This window comes from Pristis pectinata, chromosome 12, assembly GCF_009764475.1.
Source record: "Pristis pectinata isolate sPriPec2 chromosome 12, sPriPec2.1.pri, whole genome shotgun sequence".
In the NCBI taxonomy this organism is placed as follows: domain Eukaryota; kingdom Metazoa; phylum Chordata; class Chondrichthyes; order Rhinopristiformes; family Pristidae; genus Pristis; species Pristis pectinata.
The window spans coordinates 54,736,186-54,751,467 of record NC_067416.1 but is presented as its reverse complement, the minus strand read 5'-3'; the positions used below and the strand labels follow the sequence as shown (position 1 = coordinate 54,751,467).

Here is a 15,282-nt window from a genome sequence, read left to right as displayed (position 1 = left end):
TTGACGAACAGTTGGCAAGTGCGGCAGGTTGAGCACATTTTATACACAGAGTGTGGTACGGTTTGGGAATAATTTTCAAAATGAAACGGTTGCGGAAGATACAATAACAACGTTTAAAAGACAGTTGGACAGGTACATGAATAAGAGAGTTTTGGAAGGATATGGGCCAACGTACGGAAATGAGATTACCTTGGATGGACAACTTGCTCGACATGGACCAGCTGGGCTGAAGGGCTGTTTCCGTGCTGTATAACTCTACGACACTATGGCTCCCCGTAAGACGGTACGGCGGCCAGAGTGCAGTTGAAGATGAAAGGGAACATGGTAGTCATCAGCATCGTTGTGCAAATTTATGACCATTAGTGGGGATGGTATCACGAGCATCACGAACTTTGGCAGGAAGAAGTGCCAGAGTGCTTCTTGGGCACGGAGAGTGAACGAGCCCCCTGTTGGCGATGTGTACGTTGCTGTGATCCCCGCAGAGCTGCCGTGCCGAATGATGCAGAAAAATATCAATGCAAAGGCTGAGGAATATCAAATAATTTAGTTGAAACCGAAGGCCTTTGAGCTTTATTTCCTTCCAGTTCACATATTCAATGGATAATTGTCGATTTGTAACGTGACCTTCCATCTTAAAATATATACTCCCATCACTTCATTTTACTCATAAAACCTCGACAATATGTTTAAGTTTGTTCTGGCGATTCCTGCCTTTTCAGAAAAAGTTATAGTTTTGTGCACTCAGAAGACTCGTCGCTCAGCGGTAAACATTGTGCTCTGATAACTTAATTCAGTGGAATAGGTTATCTGTGGTAAAGCAACCAATTCCGTTACTTTATTTTAAAATATCCACAAAGTCATACTGAACATTTAAATTCCAGAAACAGAACTGCACTGTCATATCCATTTGAAGGCTATCAATTGATATTCCATGACGTTTCGTCAAACTTTTCACAGTAAACCGAGGCAATTTATTCTCCATCAAATCACATGTTTCTGTTGTCAGTTGCAGAGTCCCGTGTTGAAATCCCAGCAATTCACCAAACGATTCGATGTGGAAAATACATGTAAGTTCAAGTTTTTCTTCCCCATGTGTTCAGTTGTGAACCGAATCACGACTGTTTTGTGATCTGCAGTGAACTGAAACTTCTGTTGCTTAAAACCTCTGTTGCAGAAAGGGTGACATGTAATTTGAAAGCTAAATATAGATAATACAACCACTCCATGTGTGTTGCAAGAACGTTCAAAATCTACTTCCTCAATATCTGACTTACGTTATATAGTCCATCCATCCAGAGTCCCTGTCAGCTCCTGAGGGATCCTACCGCCTCGAAGATGTGTTTGAAGATTAGCTATTCTTTCACCTTATCTGTCATGCACGGTCCAGTTAAAATGTTCACAAACATGATTTCACCTTGCATTTCGAAGCCCGTAACTGCCTTATATATTTTTGTTTGTTGCTCTCTCAATTTCAGGGAAAATGTATCACGTCAATTAACCTCAAAGTGGTGATTCTATCTCATTTACTGTGTCTCCAAACTGAATCAGAAATTTCAGGAAATTGCTTGACAGAAAGCACAGATGACAAGCAATATTACAGCTCCCAACAGAAAATTACAGAATTCTCTGTAAATCGTATAAAATGACACACATTGAGACTGATACTATTTAATGTGGTAACTGATTCGTTTCACATTGAAGAATGACATTTGTTCAAAATAATAGGAAACAACTTGCGATCTGCAGGTTTTTCGTATTGTTGTTTTTCAAGGGTGGAATATTTACTCATGTGTCATTGCCAAGAAAATTATTAGCTGTTTCTATTCTCGGTATTGCTTGAACCATAAGCATTGCTATGCATTGGAAGTGAACTCTCCCGGTTATCTGCATTTTCTGCGTGGAATCCATGCAACCAAAAGGGCATCTCGTTCCACATTATTCAAAATTATCCGTGGCATCCCAGATAAAACAGGACAAAAACTGTGCAGACCGCTCCATATGGGAAGTACGAGGGACCCAGGGCAATGGCAGAAAGGCACAATTAATCCTGTAATGGAATCCTCTCACAATGAAAGACATCAGAGTACTTACCTTCCGAATAGCTTGTCACACCTGCACGTTGGTTATGAAATACTGAATGTTCATTTCCCCTTGAGCACGAACAAAATCCAATCTAGGGCAATTTACTTAAATGTTCTGCTCTGTTATTTTTGCAGCGCAGCACACATCTTCAAATTTCCAACATTGTATTACATTTTCCACGGTCTTTTGCACTTGTGCAACTTCTCTTTGTTTCCCTGTGGCCTACCTCTGCCCTCTTAACTTTTGACAGTCCAACCTTCACCTTTATCAGTGACAAACTTGGAGTTTAGACATTTCTTCGCCCAAGTCCCATGAGTGATCACGATTGTGAATAGCTGTGGGCAAACATGGATCCCAAATGATGCCCCATTCGTCACAGTCAGGCAACCTGAACGTGTCTTCGCCCTCTTTGCTCTCTGCCCCACTCTAATTTCTGTGGAAGAAAGGTGCCCGTGATTGAATGGTTGAAACAAATCTTGAAAATACCGACACGCACCTCATCGGATGAGGGAGAGCTTGTAATCTCCTCTCGAGTACCTGGATACACTGTAATGAGAGGGGTCTGGTTTCTGGCGCCTCTGGACTAAGAAAGTAGCGATTGTCCGCTAGCAATCGAACCACGTCCCAACGTCGACAATCCCCAAACAATCACATATTATATATGTATTAATTCGTCACATGTACATCGAAACACACAGTGAAATGTTTCTTTTTGCGTTACTTAGAATGTTCTGGGGCAAGCCCCCAACTGTCGCCACTCCTTCGGCACCAACCGGCACCAACATACCATGCCCACATCTCCAAACCTGTACATCTCTGGAATGTAGGAGGAAACGAGAACACCCGGAGGAAAACCTCACAGACACTGGGGGAGAACGTAAAACTTCGTTGCAGAGAGCGGCAGACATTGAGCCCTGGTCGCTGGCGCTGGAAAATCGTTAAGCTAACTGCTGCAGTGAAGGCCTTTGGGCCTATTGTTGCAAAGGAGAACGGAAGCCTTCGCTGACAGGGCAACCGCGCCCACACAGTCCACGTCAGAGGAAAGTGGGAGGGTCTTTCACATCGGACTCAAACACCCGACACAGAACCAGAACAATCAACTATCCCTTCTCAAACCTCCTGGGTGATGTGTCCTAGCTCAACTCTGAGGGATAATCTGCTGAGCGGCCTCGAACGTGGGTTCCATCTTCATTAATGTAAACTATTTGCACCCGGAGACAAAGCAATGGATTTTTTTCTGTTTTTCACCATATGCATCTGCTTACGGCGTGAGTACCGTTCACACACTCCCACACTGTGAGGGTTTAATAGACATCTTCACGAACCATTTCGAATTTAAATCGCTGTCTGTATTTAGTAGTGTTGCGTTGTTCGGCTCTGACGTCCATTCACCTTTCGCTGTGTTTAATTTGCAGGCTCCTTCAGTCAATCGGTGACCCAGAGCCCGACAACTATTAACGGGATGGAGTGTCAGTTTGTCACCATCACCTGCCGTTTCCATCCTGGTAGTACTTTTACAAACCGTTTTCAAACTGGACGGTTCTTCCGGGTGACCCAGCCCGGGTCAGAGCGGCAGAAGATCACCAGCGGAGGACGGTTTGTTGTGAGAAGCAAAAGAAATGAGATGACTTTCTCGTTGGAAATTCGTGATCTGAGAGTTGAAGACAGCGCCACCTATTACTGTCAAGCTGAGTACAGGTGGAAACACAGTGATTGATCTCGGCTTCTTGCGGTACAAAAACTCTTACTGCAGATTATCCCAACAACAGATGAAGGTGCGAAGTGAATCTGCCGATAAACGCCCCGGGCCCGCCTCATCCCGCCAGCCTAACCGTCTGGATTATGATTGTATTGGATTGGTGGAGTACACACACAGTGTCTTCTCACTACAGATTGTGCACGGATGCTTCAGCGTTTCCTGAGTCTCTTGTTAATGTATGGCGACAGGTAATGAATGAACCACTTTTCTTATACCCAACTCCAGATGAAATCATATTTCAACAGATGTAACTAGAAAACACAATCGTTGGGAGCTTACCTCCTGCCAGCCCGTCTCACCCAGTCCTTAGGGATTTGAATCTGACATGTCACACTGTGTTCAATTGGAATAGACACAGTGGAAGAGATCTGATCAAAATAAAACCTACAGTTAAAATATATCTGCTCCGGGTCCAGAACCGGAATTACATGTTTGGTGATATTCACTTTTTTGTCTGGTTAATTTCATTGTAATTTCCTGCTTTCAATTGTTTTTTTTGTTTTGCAAAGACGATGGTTCTTGTTCCGTTTTCTGTTTTTTTTTCCGTAATTGAGCTCCGGCATTCTCACCAGCGTATTTATACAAAGAGTTTGCTTTCTCACCAGGAACATTTCAATTAGCAAGGAATTGTAGAGCACTGTATCTTCGGTGGTGTATTGAAGCCCTGCAATCATTGGGAGAAGTTTGGTGATGTTAGCAGGAGAGATTATGGTGAGGGTGGTTCTTGTACAGCTGAGGCTGAGAGTAGGGTCAGTGTGCCAATCAGTGGAGTACTGACTATAAGGATGGAGCAGGGACGACAGTAACTGTCACAGCTGGTAAGTATCCATAAACATCGCATTGACTCCTGCTGCTTCCTGCATTTCAGATCCATTTAATATTTGGAACGATTGACAACAATTTCCTTCAAAGTGAAATCGGCCAAATTTCGAAACGGGATGCTGCAAAGTGGTCCAGAGGAGGCATTGGCAAAGGGAGCGCCTTGTTTGGTGGGAGTGGGGTGGTGGTGTCTGGACAGTGGCGGGATGGTGCTCTCCGACAGAAGCATACTGGAGCTAATCCTGAGAAATAAGTGTTGGTGTTCCAGGGATGACCACATCATTTAAAATTTATAAATATGAAAATGTAATCAGGAGTACGTAACCGAACGGTTTCATTCTGCTAAGAGTCACGGGTCAATTCTCAGAAAGTGGAAGTGATTTTCAAGTACCCGCGTAGTTGGCTTTGCGTGGAAAGGCATAAGTACCGATGTCAGGGTTGTTCACAGCGCAGCCAGATTGACTGGAGGTGTGTCGGGGTGTACAGTGGGGTTGAATTCGTTTAGTTTTGTGAAATGGGTCAATATTTGCCCGGGGTATTCGAACTCTGAGTGGGTAACTCTTTATTGTTTAAAAGCTGCAGAGGGAGATTGACGTGGGTGATTCACAGTTGTGAGTGAGTCTGATACACCCTTTGGAAACTGCACACACTGAACCCAACGTACAACTGACAGACTGTGGGAAAAGTTCTGTGCGAGCAAAGTAGAAACCGCAGGCATCAACAAGACACTGACGATATTCGGAACAATAATTGTACTAACAGTATCTAATTGAAACGAAATAAAATGGAGATAATCGTGTCCCACCGATGATCATTTTTAAGTGCAGATAACAGAGGGTTTCCAACGGGTTGTGATGAAATATTGTTCAAGGTGAAACGTTGCAGCACAGGTCTTCAGTGCCCGCTTGGCTCAGTCGGCGCTGTTCAATCACATTGCGTTGTTTAGGAAATTGCCATGCACTGGGTTGCTGCAAAAAAAAAAGTGTCTGAAAAAATCTTTCATCACTGCGAAGAAAACACGCAGTTAACAATCTTTATTCCTCTGTGTCCTTCGGCATGAAACACAATAACATTCGCTGAAAAATAAATGGCAGAAATTTACAGAAGAAAGAAAGTACATTCAACCTGTTGTCAGGATGGTGCCTCTCTGAATCTGCTCCACCAATTTTCTTTTTTTTCCCCAATAGATTCAAAGCTTCCTCCAAATTCTCGTCAATAATCGCAGCTTGCCTCCAGTAGTCATGTTTCAGTGATTTGTCCACCGCAGCAAGTGGGTAGAATCATTGACAAGGGCGACAAATGCAGTTTGCAAACTTTTCAATTGATATCGAACTGGCATAAGATGAAATCCCTTCTTCCGTGCTACGCTTTTCTAACAATCATCTGTGAAACATCAAAATTCTTCCCTGTTAATTCCTGCAGATTCCATTACCCCAGGGTCTCAGGTTCCTGTTCAACAATCTACTACTGGCGAAACCGTCACTTTAAACTGCGAATATTCCGGGTTCTGTCCTTACACTCTGCACTGGTATCGGCAGTTCCCAGGGAAAGCACCGATTTTCCTGCTTCAGAGACACACTTCAGGAGAGCAGGATACGGAAAAGGCAGCTGGAGGACGAATATCTGCGTCTCTTGATCCTGACAAGAAAATCAGCCAGTTAACGATCTCCAAAGTGAAACATAGCGACGCGGCTGTGTATTACTGTGCACTGACTTCGCGCACAGCACACTGATACCAACCATGGAGAGAGCTGTACAATAACCCTAATGTGGTTTCCTACAGACACACTGTGCTATAGAGCAACGGGAAAGCTGTACAAAAACTCATAGGTTGGATCATAAACATACGCGACTACGGAGCACGGAGCCCACTGTAAAAACAAACCTAAGTGCGGTGGGGATCTCTGCGCAGCGTGAATGTAGAAGAAATAAAAAGTGAGTACAACATTAGACCACACTGGATCTTAAAGTCACAAATTAATCATGAAACAGGAGAAGAGAAGACATATATTCTAAACCAATCAATTCCCCGAGCAGAAATGCACAATCGTCTTCATTTATTTCTCGTTTTACAGTACACACGCGCGCCCGGGTGCTCCATAGGGTTAATGTTCCGATCCGGTGTGGCCCCGGTGTCGACCCCGGCATCGGGCGTCGCTTCGGGTCGGGCCTCCGGACAAGGTTTACGCTTGTCGGGAGTTGTCTCTGGTCGGGTCTCTGTTGCTTCGAATGTACGAGCTTCCGGATAGGTCTGGAAACTGTGGTAGGCGTCGGGCGCTCCTGTTCATCTGGTCTTCACTCCGGGTCCTCGCGACTCAGCGTCATTTGTTCCACTGGGGTACTGGAGTCGTGGGGTCGGTGGTGGGGGTTCGTGAGGTCGGCTCATCACCCTGCGCAGCCTTCCACCTTGACGGGCCAGTCGTGGACCTCGCTGGTCGTTTCCATCTAAGTCCAGGAATCGTTGCTGGAAGTCAGCAGGTCGTCAGCCCTGTCAGAAGATTTAAAAGTATGTTACTTGCTGTTCTTTGAGACATTGAATTTCAGTTTAGAAGAGTAGAACGATTTTTGCAGAAGTATTGAGCAGATCTACCGATAGTAGATTGCGACGAGTGGCCTTGATCCGGCGCCACCTTATTGCTTATTGAGTCAGTAGTGTGCGTTGCTTTTAAACCCACGGATTTACACAGCAGTGACACTGTATACCTAGATGTGCTGGTGGTGGTTCACCTGGCGGTGGTGGCGCTGAAATTCCAGAGGCTAACTTGGGCTCAGTCTCTGACACAAACTTTGGTTCCACAAAAGGCAGTAAGTCCTTTTCTCACCGAGCGGCTATCGGACCGGTACCGCAAAGGTGAATGCGTCAAATCATTATCAGTGAATCTTCAGTGAAAAATATGTCCAGATTATTTGGTGAAACCAGTCGAACGAAATGACTTGACTTCCCAGACAGAGCAGCCGGGCGGACCCTATACTTCGGCTGCCCTCTTCTGGAAGGTCTGAGCCAGACTTCTGTTTTCATTTCGATGCCATAATAATTCCCAGTTTTTCGATATTGGAAAGGAATTCAGATCCCCGAGGCTCGGAGGTAGTCGAAGATGTAGTTTGAGATCACTGAGGGAACATAACATTATCTGTCACCATACCTGCGCGAGATATTCTGCAAATCAATGCAGTACCCACGAACTATGAATGCATATTTTTAACAAAACCACTTTTCTTCAGCATTAGTCACTCAGATAAACTCCCCGGATTGACAGTCTCGGGGCTGCAACTGAGCTACTCCGCAGGTTATTTCTGCGCTCACAGACTCATGAGACTCTGCGCACTGAGACTCATTTAAAACTTTCCCAGAATCTCCCGCCCCGGGTGGATCTCGCTCCCTGCCTCCCCGACACCGGATGCAACCGTAATTTGTCCCCATCCTGAGATACAGCCCCAATGGCCCTCTGTTCCCCGTGAGGGTTACTCCATGCAGGATTCCTTGCACATCATCCGTTACTCATTGTGAAAGCTTCCTACCGAATCTCCGTCCATTAATGCCTTCACCCATCTTCCCAGTGTTATCGGGGTACCCCACCAGTTGGAAGTCGGGATCCGTTCGGGGTCCCATCTCTGCGTTGCTCAGCTTTTGGTGGACTCACGATTCACGAATTTGTTTACGAATGTTATCCGGCCGCTCGGCTCATTTCCTGGAGATGGATTATTATCATTGATATCCTTAATATCCTGGGATATAACATGCAGCTGTGTGAATAAACTGTTCGCATTAACCTTCTACCTGGTGGTAACGATTAAACTGCAGTGACGCAGAGAAAAACGTAACTGAGACAATGAATCAGAGAGAGGGGTGACAGGGAGATTGACCCAGAGACAGTGTTGGCAGGAACAAGTGATCAACCAGATTTTGAGATTGTCGACACGGTCTGACGTGCTGCAAATGTGCAACTCAATGTATCCGCGTCAATAATGCGTCAGATAATGAGATTCAGTCAATCGTAGAGGCCGTCCCATGCAATTGCACGTGGCCGTGTTAGTGAAAGCGGGAAAGAAGCAACGAATAACTTCACCACTCCCTGTGCTCAGACCGGATCCCTGCAGTTTAGGGCACCACGAAAACAACCACATACTCTTAAAATCTGTTGTGGGTTTCTGCCTCGACCTCGCTTCGGCAAAAGAGGTCCCGTCCACTGCCACTGCCTGAATGGAAATCCTGTCTCCAGTAACCCTCTAAACTTCCTGTAGATTACTTTTGAACAACATTCCCTGTTTCGTGAACCCAGAGATAAATATCATTTATCAATTTCATTTTCCCCACTGGTCTCCTCGAGGCTGCAAACACCTTTCTTCAGTTTCTCCTGAGCCTCCTCTGTTGCAATGAAAATAACCAGAGCATACTCAATCGCAACCCTTCCTTAAATTTCACTGACAGTGCACATCATTGCAATTTTCTTTGCTCGCTTACCAGTGTAGAGACGTTTTCTTTTAATATTGTGATCAGAATTGTACACTTTACGCAAGCTGTCACCAAACAAGCGTTGTGTCTAATTCAGACACACACTCTTTGTTCTTCTATTCTATATTCCATTGGCTTTCGGCGGTGTGATAGGGTTGATCATTTATGCACAGATGCGTCACGGGATGCGCGGGCGGAAGACCAATCGCTGGTAATGGTAGTGAGAGTTATTCCAGCTTCTCATCGCCGGAACAGTGTTCCTTAGAATATTTAGTTTGCAACTGTTGACTCCCGATGATGTTTATCTCCCTAAGGTGACTATGTTGGAGTGCACCTCCATCTGATTAATGCTGTGTGCTGTTTCTCTGCATGTTCGTCTATTTTTCTCCAACACGTTTTGTGTCTATGTGTATCTATGAGCGTGGATTTTTGTGTCCGTGTTTGTTTCCGGTGTGTGTTTATACTACAGCCGCAAAGAAACAGGAGGGCACCCTCGAGTTAACTCAAACACCCCATTCGTTTGAAGCATCTGAGATGTGGTGCAAAATAATAATGCGCGTGTTCAGTTGCTTCTGAGAAAGGATCTTCGATCTAAAGCCTTATCGCTGCTTCTCTTTCCACAGATGAGGCACAAGCTCATGAGTTTTTCTCTGCATTTTCAGGCTGTTTTATCTCGTGAAATGTCTCTGGTCCGTTTCCCAGTGTTTCTAACGTAACGCTACTTCCTACCGCTGTTCAGCTGAGAACAATTGACAAAGAGCCTGACATCTATCAGCGAGAATCCGTTGTCCACAGAAGAATCAGAGCGTGGAGTTGAAGATAGTCGGCAGTGACTGTCCCTGAATTTCCTCCTGATTGGTTTGCAGTTGGTTGAAACGCAGGGCAGGGGCCCCATCATCTTCTTCGCAGACTCCCCAGTTCTTCCAATCAATGAAACCCGCCCCTAATATGATATCATATTCCTATTTAATCTATTATTGCGGCCTGAATATGCTTTAAAAATATTTCCTGTCCGACTCTCCACCAGGAATCACACACCCCTCCAGTTCACTGATGATCTCAGTGGTTCTACTGCCCACTGAGTCTCCTTGTAAATGGTCAGTATGTGTCCCGTGGGTCACATCCACTCCCAGACTGATTGAGATCAGTGCTTTATTGCAGAAGCATGTGGCGAAGATGTGATTTCCCAGGACTGTTCTGACCTTTTGTTTCAGTAAGGACAGACCAGAAGACAGACCAGAATACCAATGTACTTAGTCTACATCGGAGAACATTCCTGCCCTCTACTGGAACATCCAGAATCCCGGGGAATCTCCGAGATATTTACTGAAGAGATTCCGCAATGGTGGGAAGGATCAGTCTCGAGATATTCCTGCCAGCTCTTCTGGGGTCGTGGATGCGGATAAGAAACCGTTTTCTCTGACAGCCTCAGCGGCCGTTGTCTCTGACTGTGCAATGTATCGCTGCGCTGTGAGATAAAATTTCATCGGATGCACCGTAATCCATTGATGTTATCCCATGAAATGGGCATCAGTATCTCCTGTTCCCTTGACACTCTCCATTAAATATTACAGGGTCAGGGTAAAACGCATTGTGTTCAGAGTGAGACTCCTACACGTGTCCTAGAAAATATCCACAGCAGATGTTGTGAGATTAATACTTCCAAGTGTGTCTTCAAAATATCTCAACAAACATTTACATGAATGACATAGAGAAAAGAATAACTTAATTCTTCTGTGCCCCGAAAAAAGCTTACTGTCCAGGCAGTGAAGGGGTGCATACAGAAGGGAGAAAAACTTCGTCTATACCGTCTCAACAAAACCTCCCATGGCAATTCGAGCATGGCTCATATTGAGGAGATTGTTTTCGTTTCATCACTGAATACATCGTTCATGAATTTGTGCAAAATGTTTGCAGTATGCACCTATCCGTTCTGCACAAGGCCTGACAATCTGGCCGAGAAATCTTTCCCTCAGACATTAGCATCTGGCATTTCGGTAAAGACATTGCTGAGGACCATGGCTGGCTGGCCGTTAAAAGGGTGACATAGAGAGAATGGGGCAAAATGGTCATCTCCAAGCACATTCTTTCAGTGTTTGACATTTCTTGTGATTATTGGCAATTCTATCCAATTTGAACTGGATATAATCCCAGTATATTTTCCTAGATTTACATCAGAAACTTTGAAACACTGAGAATTGCTGTTGGATCGGTTAAACATTTGTATCTCACTCTCTGATTCTCTTCTGCGACGGTGGGGACAATTTTAATCCTTTCTGTCGCTTTGCGTTCTGATCTGGCTTTTCGATTTCTGAGATTATTCACATCAAAGGCTCCGTCAGGTCCAGCTGAGTTCTCGACAGAAGAAAATACATCCGTGAAGTTCCTGTTGATTTGCCTCAACTGTCCAGAGGGGTTATTTTAAAATTATTACCTACAGTGCAAAATGGCCTGAGATTTCTTGGACAAAACAACATAGTTCATTTTGCGCAAAAGGACAAGCTGTGATTTACCTCGATTGGGATAACGGGGGATATTGAATGATCGGTTCTGCGAATTCCTCAACCGAAATCAGTCCGAAAGTTATCAATAGGATACTGTCTGCTGGATGCCCATTTACAGAAACTGTTACACATTAGAACTCGGCGACTTCAATCCTCTCTGGAGGTGAATCTTTCAGACGAATGAAGTCTCGTCATTGAATCATCAAATATTTTATTACAAAATGTTAACATCTGGAAAGAATCCCCCGAATTCGACAACCACCCGATAACCTGTTGCATCATACAGCCACTGCGGTGACTTTTTGAAACGTGTTCGTAACGGGAATGTGGTGAAAAACTAGGCAGTCTGTTCATGCTTCCATCAACAATAGCATATTTGCAACGGGGACAACTGTGTACAAATATTAGCGAGAACAAGGAACGTCTGACGTAAGGTTACATGTGAAAATGACTATTGTTTACTTCAGTGTTAACAGCGGAACAGTCTAATCCAGGACCCGGTCTCACTCTTACCGCACAGGTTCATGTCACGGTATATTTTAAAATAGGCTGATCTTCATACAGCATGGCAACAGCACGGAATGAGGCCCTTGGCTGAAACTGTCCCTGGCGATGTGACTACGAGATCTTTTATTGATTGTATGAAATCCGGTCTTCGCTAAGTTATCAATGAATTAGTATCTGTGATAATTTTCATCACACTTCACGTTGCCGTCTCACTACGGAAGTTCCCACACCTCTTTTTGATCAATAGATTTTTGAAACGAAACAAGGCCCAGCGACTGTTTTTTAAAGCAGACATTAACAGAATTATCACTGCATTAACCAAAGTTTAAGAATATCGTTTTATTACTCTAGTTGCTGTCCCTATGTACATTGTGTTTTTTCAAAATTTTCTCTGTATTAATTTGTACTAACCAAGGCGCAATTTATTTCAGTTACAAGCATCCTCTGTTTGTTAAATTTCACTGGACACCAGCCTCTGCAAATATTGGATTGTCTCCAGTTACCTTTACACTGATATTACGATTTAATCATCTGTTTTATTATGTTGATAAGTTTTTAAAGGGATAGTGCAATTTCAGCACGGAATGTGTCCAGTGTAATTTAAACTAACAGTTTATTCTAGCATAATTAGTGTCATAATGAGCATTTAAAAACACCAGACTGATATTTATCCTTCCATGAGATAAATATATGTCGATGAATCGCCCAATTTTGCAAAATGCCCATTCTTTACTTCAGTTTCAATAAGCTGTTCTTTCAACAATGTGCGATTTTCATCCGGCAAAAAGTTATACTGATCCCAGCCACCCAATTAAATGTCGATGCTTATTTATTTGTTTTGCTTTTAATAGTTGACTGGCGCGGTGTTCGCAAGACCAGAACAGAAGGGCGAATAATGTTGTTGTTTCACTGTTGCACTCTATGGGTTTACTCGACCTGCCATCTCTGTAAATAAGGAAGGTAGGTATTTGTCGAACAGTAAAGGGATACAATGCCAATTATTTACGTACAGTGTGACATCTGATCTGCAAATCTTGTGTTCATTTTTTCTGTCATGCTTCTCTTTGATCCACAAAGGCTAAATCTGATTTTAACTGGAGTTCTTTCAGAATCCTACTCCCTGGCGCTACGTTTGAGAAGGTATTCCCAATGTGTTAGTTCTAACCCGATCTCAACAATTATTTAGGGATAGGGGAATGTAACTCCATACCTAAGCTCCGTTTTAGCTTGATCTTCTCAAATCAAACACCTTTCCTCTCAAAGAACATCCTAAAGAGGCTGACGGTACAAAATGACGAAAATATACAAGCTTCGCTCCAAATAGTTGCACGCTCCCTGCTGATCATTTCGAGTTTTCTCTTTTTTTTCATTGCACATTTCCAGTAGACAAATTTCCCTTTGTTTCCAGATGGTATCGTTCCTGTCCTTTAGGATATTACACTTCCGTTTCTTCAGTGTTTTTCCATTATTGCGATCGGCGATCAGTTGGCAAGCGCGGCAGGTTGAGCACATTTTATCCACAGAGTGTGGGAAGGTTTTGGAATGATTTTCAAAATGAGACTGTTGAGGAAGATACAATAACAACGTTGAAAAGACAGTTGGACAGGTACATGAATAAGAACGTTTTGGAAGGATATGGCCAATGCACGAAAATGGGATTACCTTCGATGGAAAACTTGGTCGACATGGAGCAGTTGGGCTGAAGGGCTGTTTCCGTGCTGTAGAACTCTATGACACCATGGCTCCCCGTAAGATGGTACAGGGGCCAGAGTGAAGTTGAAGATGAAAGCGAACATTGTAGTCATCAGCATCGTTGTTAAAAATTATGACCATTAGTGGGGATGGCATCACGAACATCATGAACTTTGGCAGGAAGAAGTGCCAGAGTGCTTTTTAAGCACGGAGAGTGAACGAGCCCCCTATTGGCGATGTATACGTTGCTGTGATCCCCACAGAGCTGCCGTGCCGAATGATGCAGAAAAAAATTCAATACAAAGGCTGAGGATTATCAAATAATTTCGTTTAAACTGAAGGCCTTTTAGCTTTATTTCCTTCCAGTTCACATATTCATTGGATTATTGTCGATTTGAAACGTGACTTTCGTTCTTAAAATATATACTCCTATCACTTCATTTTACTCATAAAACCTCGACAATATGTTTACGTTTGTTCTGGTGACACCTGCCTTTTGAGAAAAAGTTATAGTTTTGTGCACTCGGAAGACTCGTCGCTCAGCGGTAAACATTGTGCTCTGATAACTTAATTCAGTGGAATAGGTTATCTGAGGTTATGCAACCAATTCCGTTAATTTATTTTAAAATATCCACCAAGTCATACTGAACATTTAAATTCCAGAAACAGAACTGCGCTGGCATATCCGTTTGAAGGATATCAATTGATATTCCATGACGTTTCGTCAAACTTTTGACAGTAACAAGAGGCAATTTATTCTCCTTCAAATCACGTGTTTCTGTTATCTATTGTAGGGTCCCGTGTTGAAATCCCAGCAATGCATCAAACGATTCGAAGTGGAAAAAACATGTAAGTTCAGGTTTTCCTTCTCCATGTGTTCAGTTGTCTACCGAATCACGACTGTTAATGTCATCTGCAGTGATCAGAAACTTCTGTTGCTTAAAACCTCTGTTTCAGAAAGGGTGACATGTAATTTGAAAGCGAAATAGAGATAATACTGCCACTCTATGTGTGTTGCAAGAACGTTGAAAATGTACTTCTTCAATGTCTGAGGTACGTCATATATTCCATTCATTCCAGATTCCCTATCAGCTCCTGGTGGATCCTATCGCCTCGAAGATGTGTTTGCAGATTAACTATTCTTCCACCTTATCTGTCATGCACGGTCCATTTAAAAGTGTTAACAAACATGATTTCACCTTGCATTTCGAAGCTCATAACTGCCTTACATAGTTTTGTTTGCTACACGATCAATTTCAGGGAAAATTTATCACGTCACTTAACCTCAAAGTGGTGATTCTATCTCATTATCTGTTTCTCTAGATTGAATCAGTAATTTCAGTAAATTGCTTTCCAGAAAGCACAGATGACGAGCAATATTCCAGCTCCTAACAGAAAACTACAGAATTCTCTGTAAATAGTATATAATGACACACATTAAGACTGATACCATTTAATTTGGTAAC

General features: G+C 43.4%; 1 pseudogene; it reads left to right on the top strand.

The window, feature by feature from the left end:
* Window positions 1-265: 265 nt before the first annotated feature.
* On the top strand, window positions 266-6,393 carry LOC127576470 (uncharacterized; annotated as a pseudogene).
* Window positions 6,394-15,282: the final 8,889 nt, after the last annotated feature.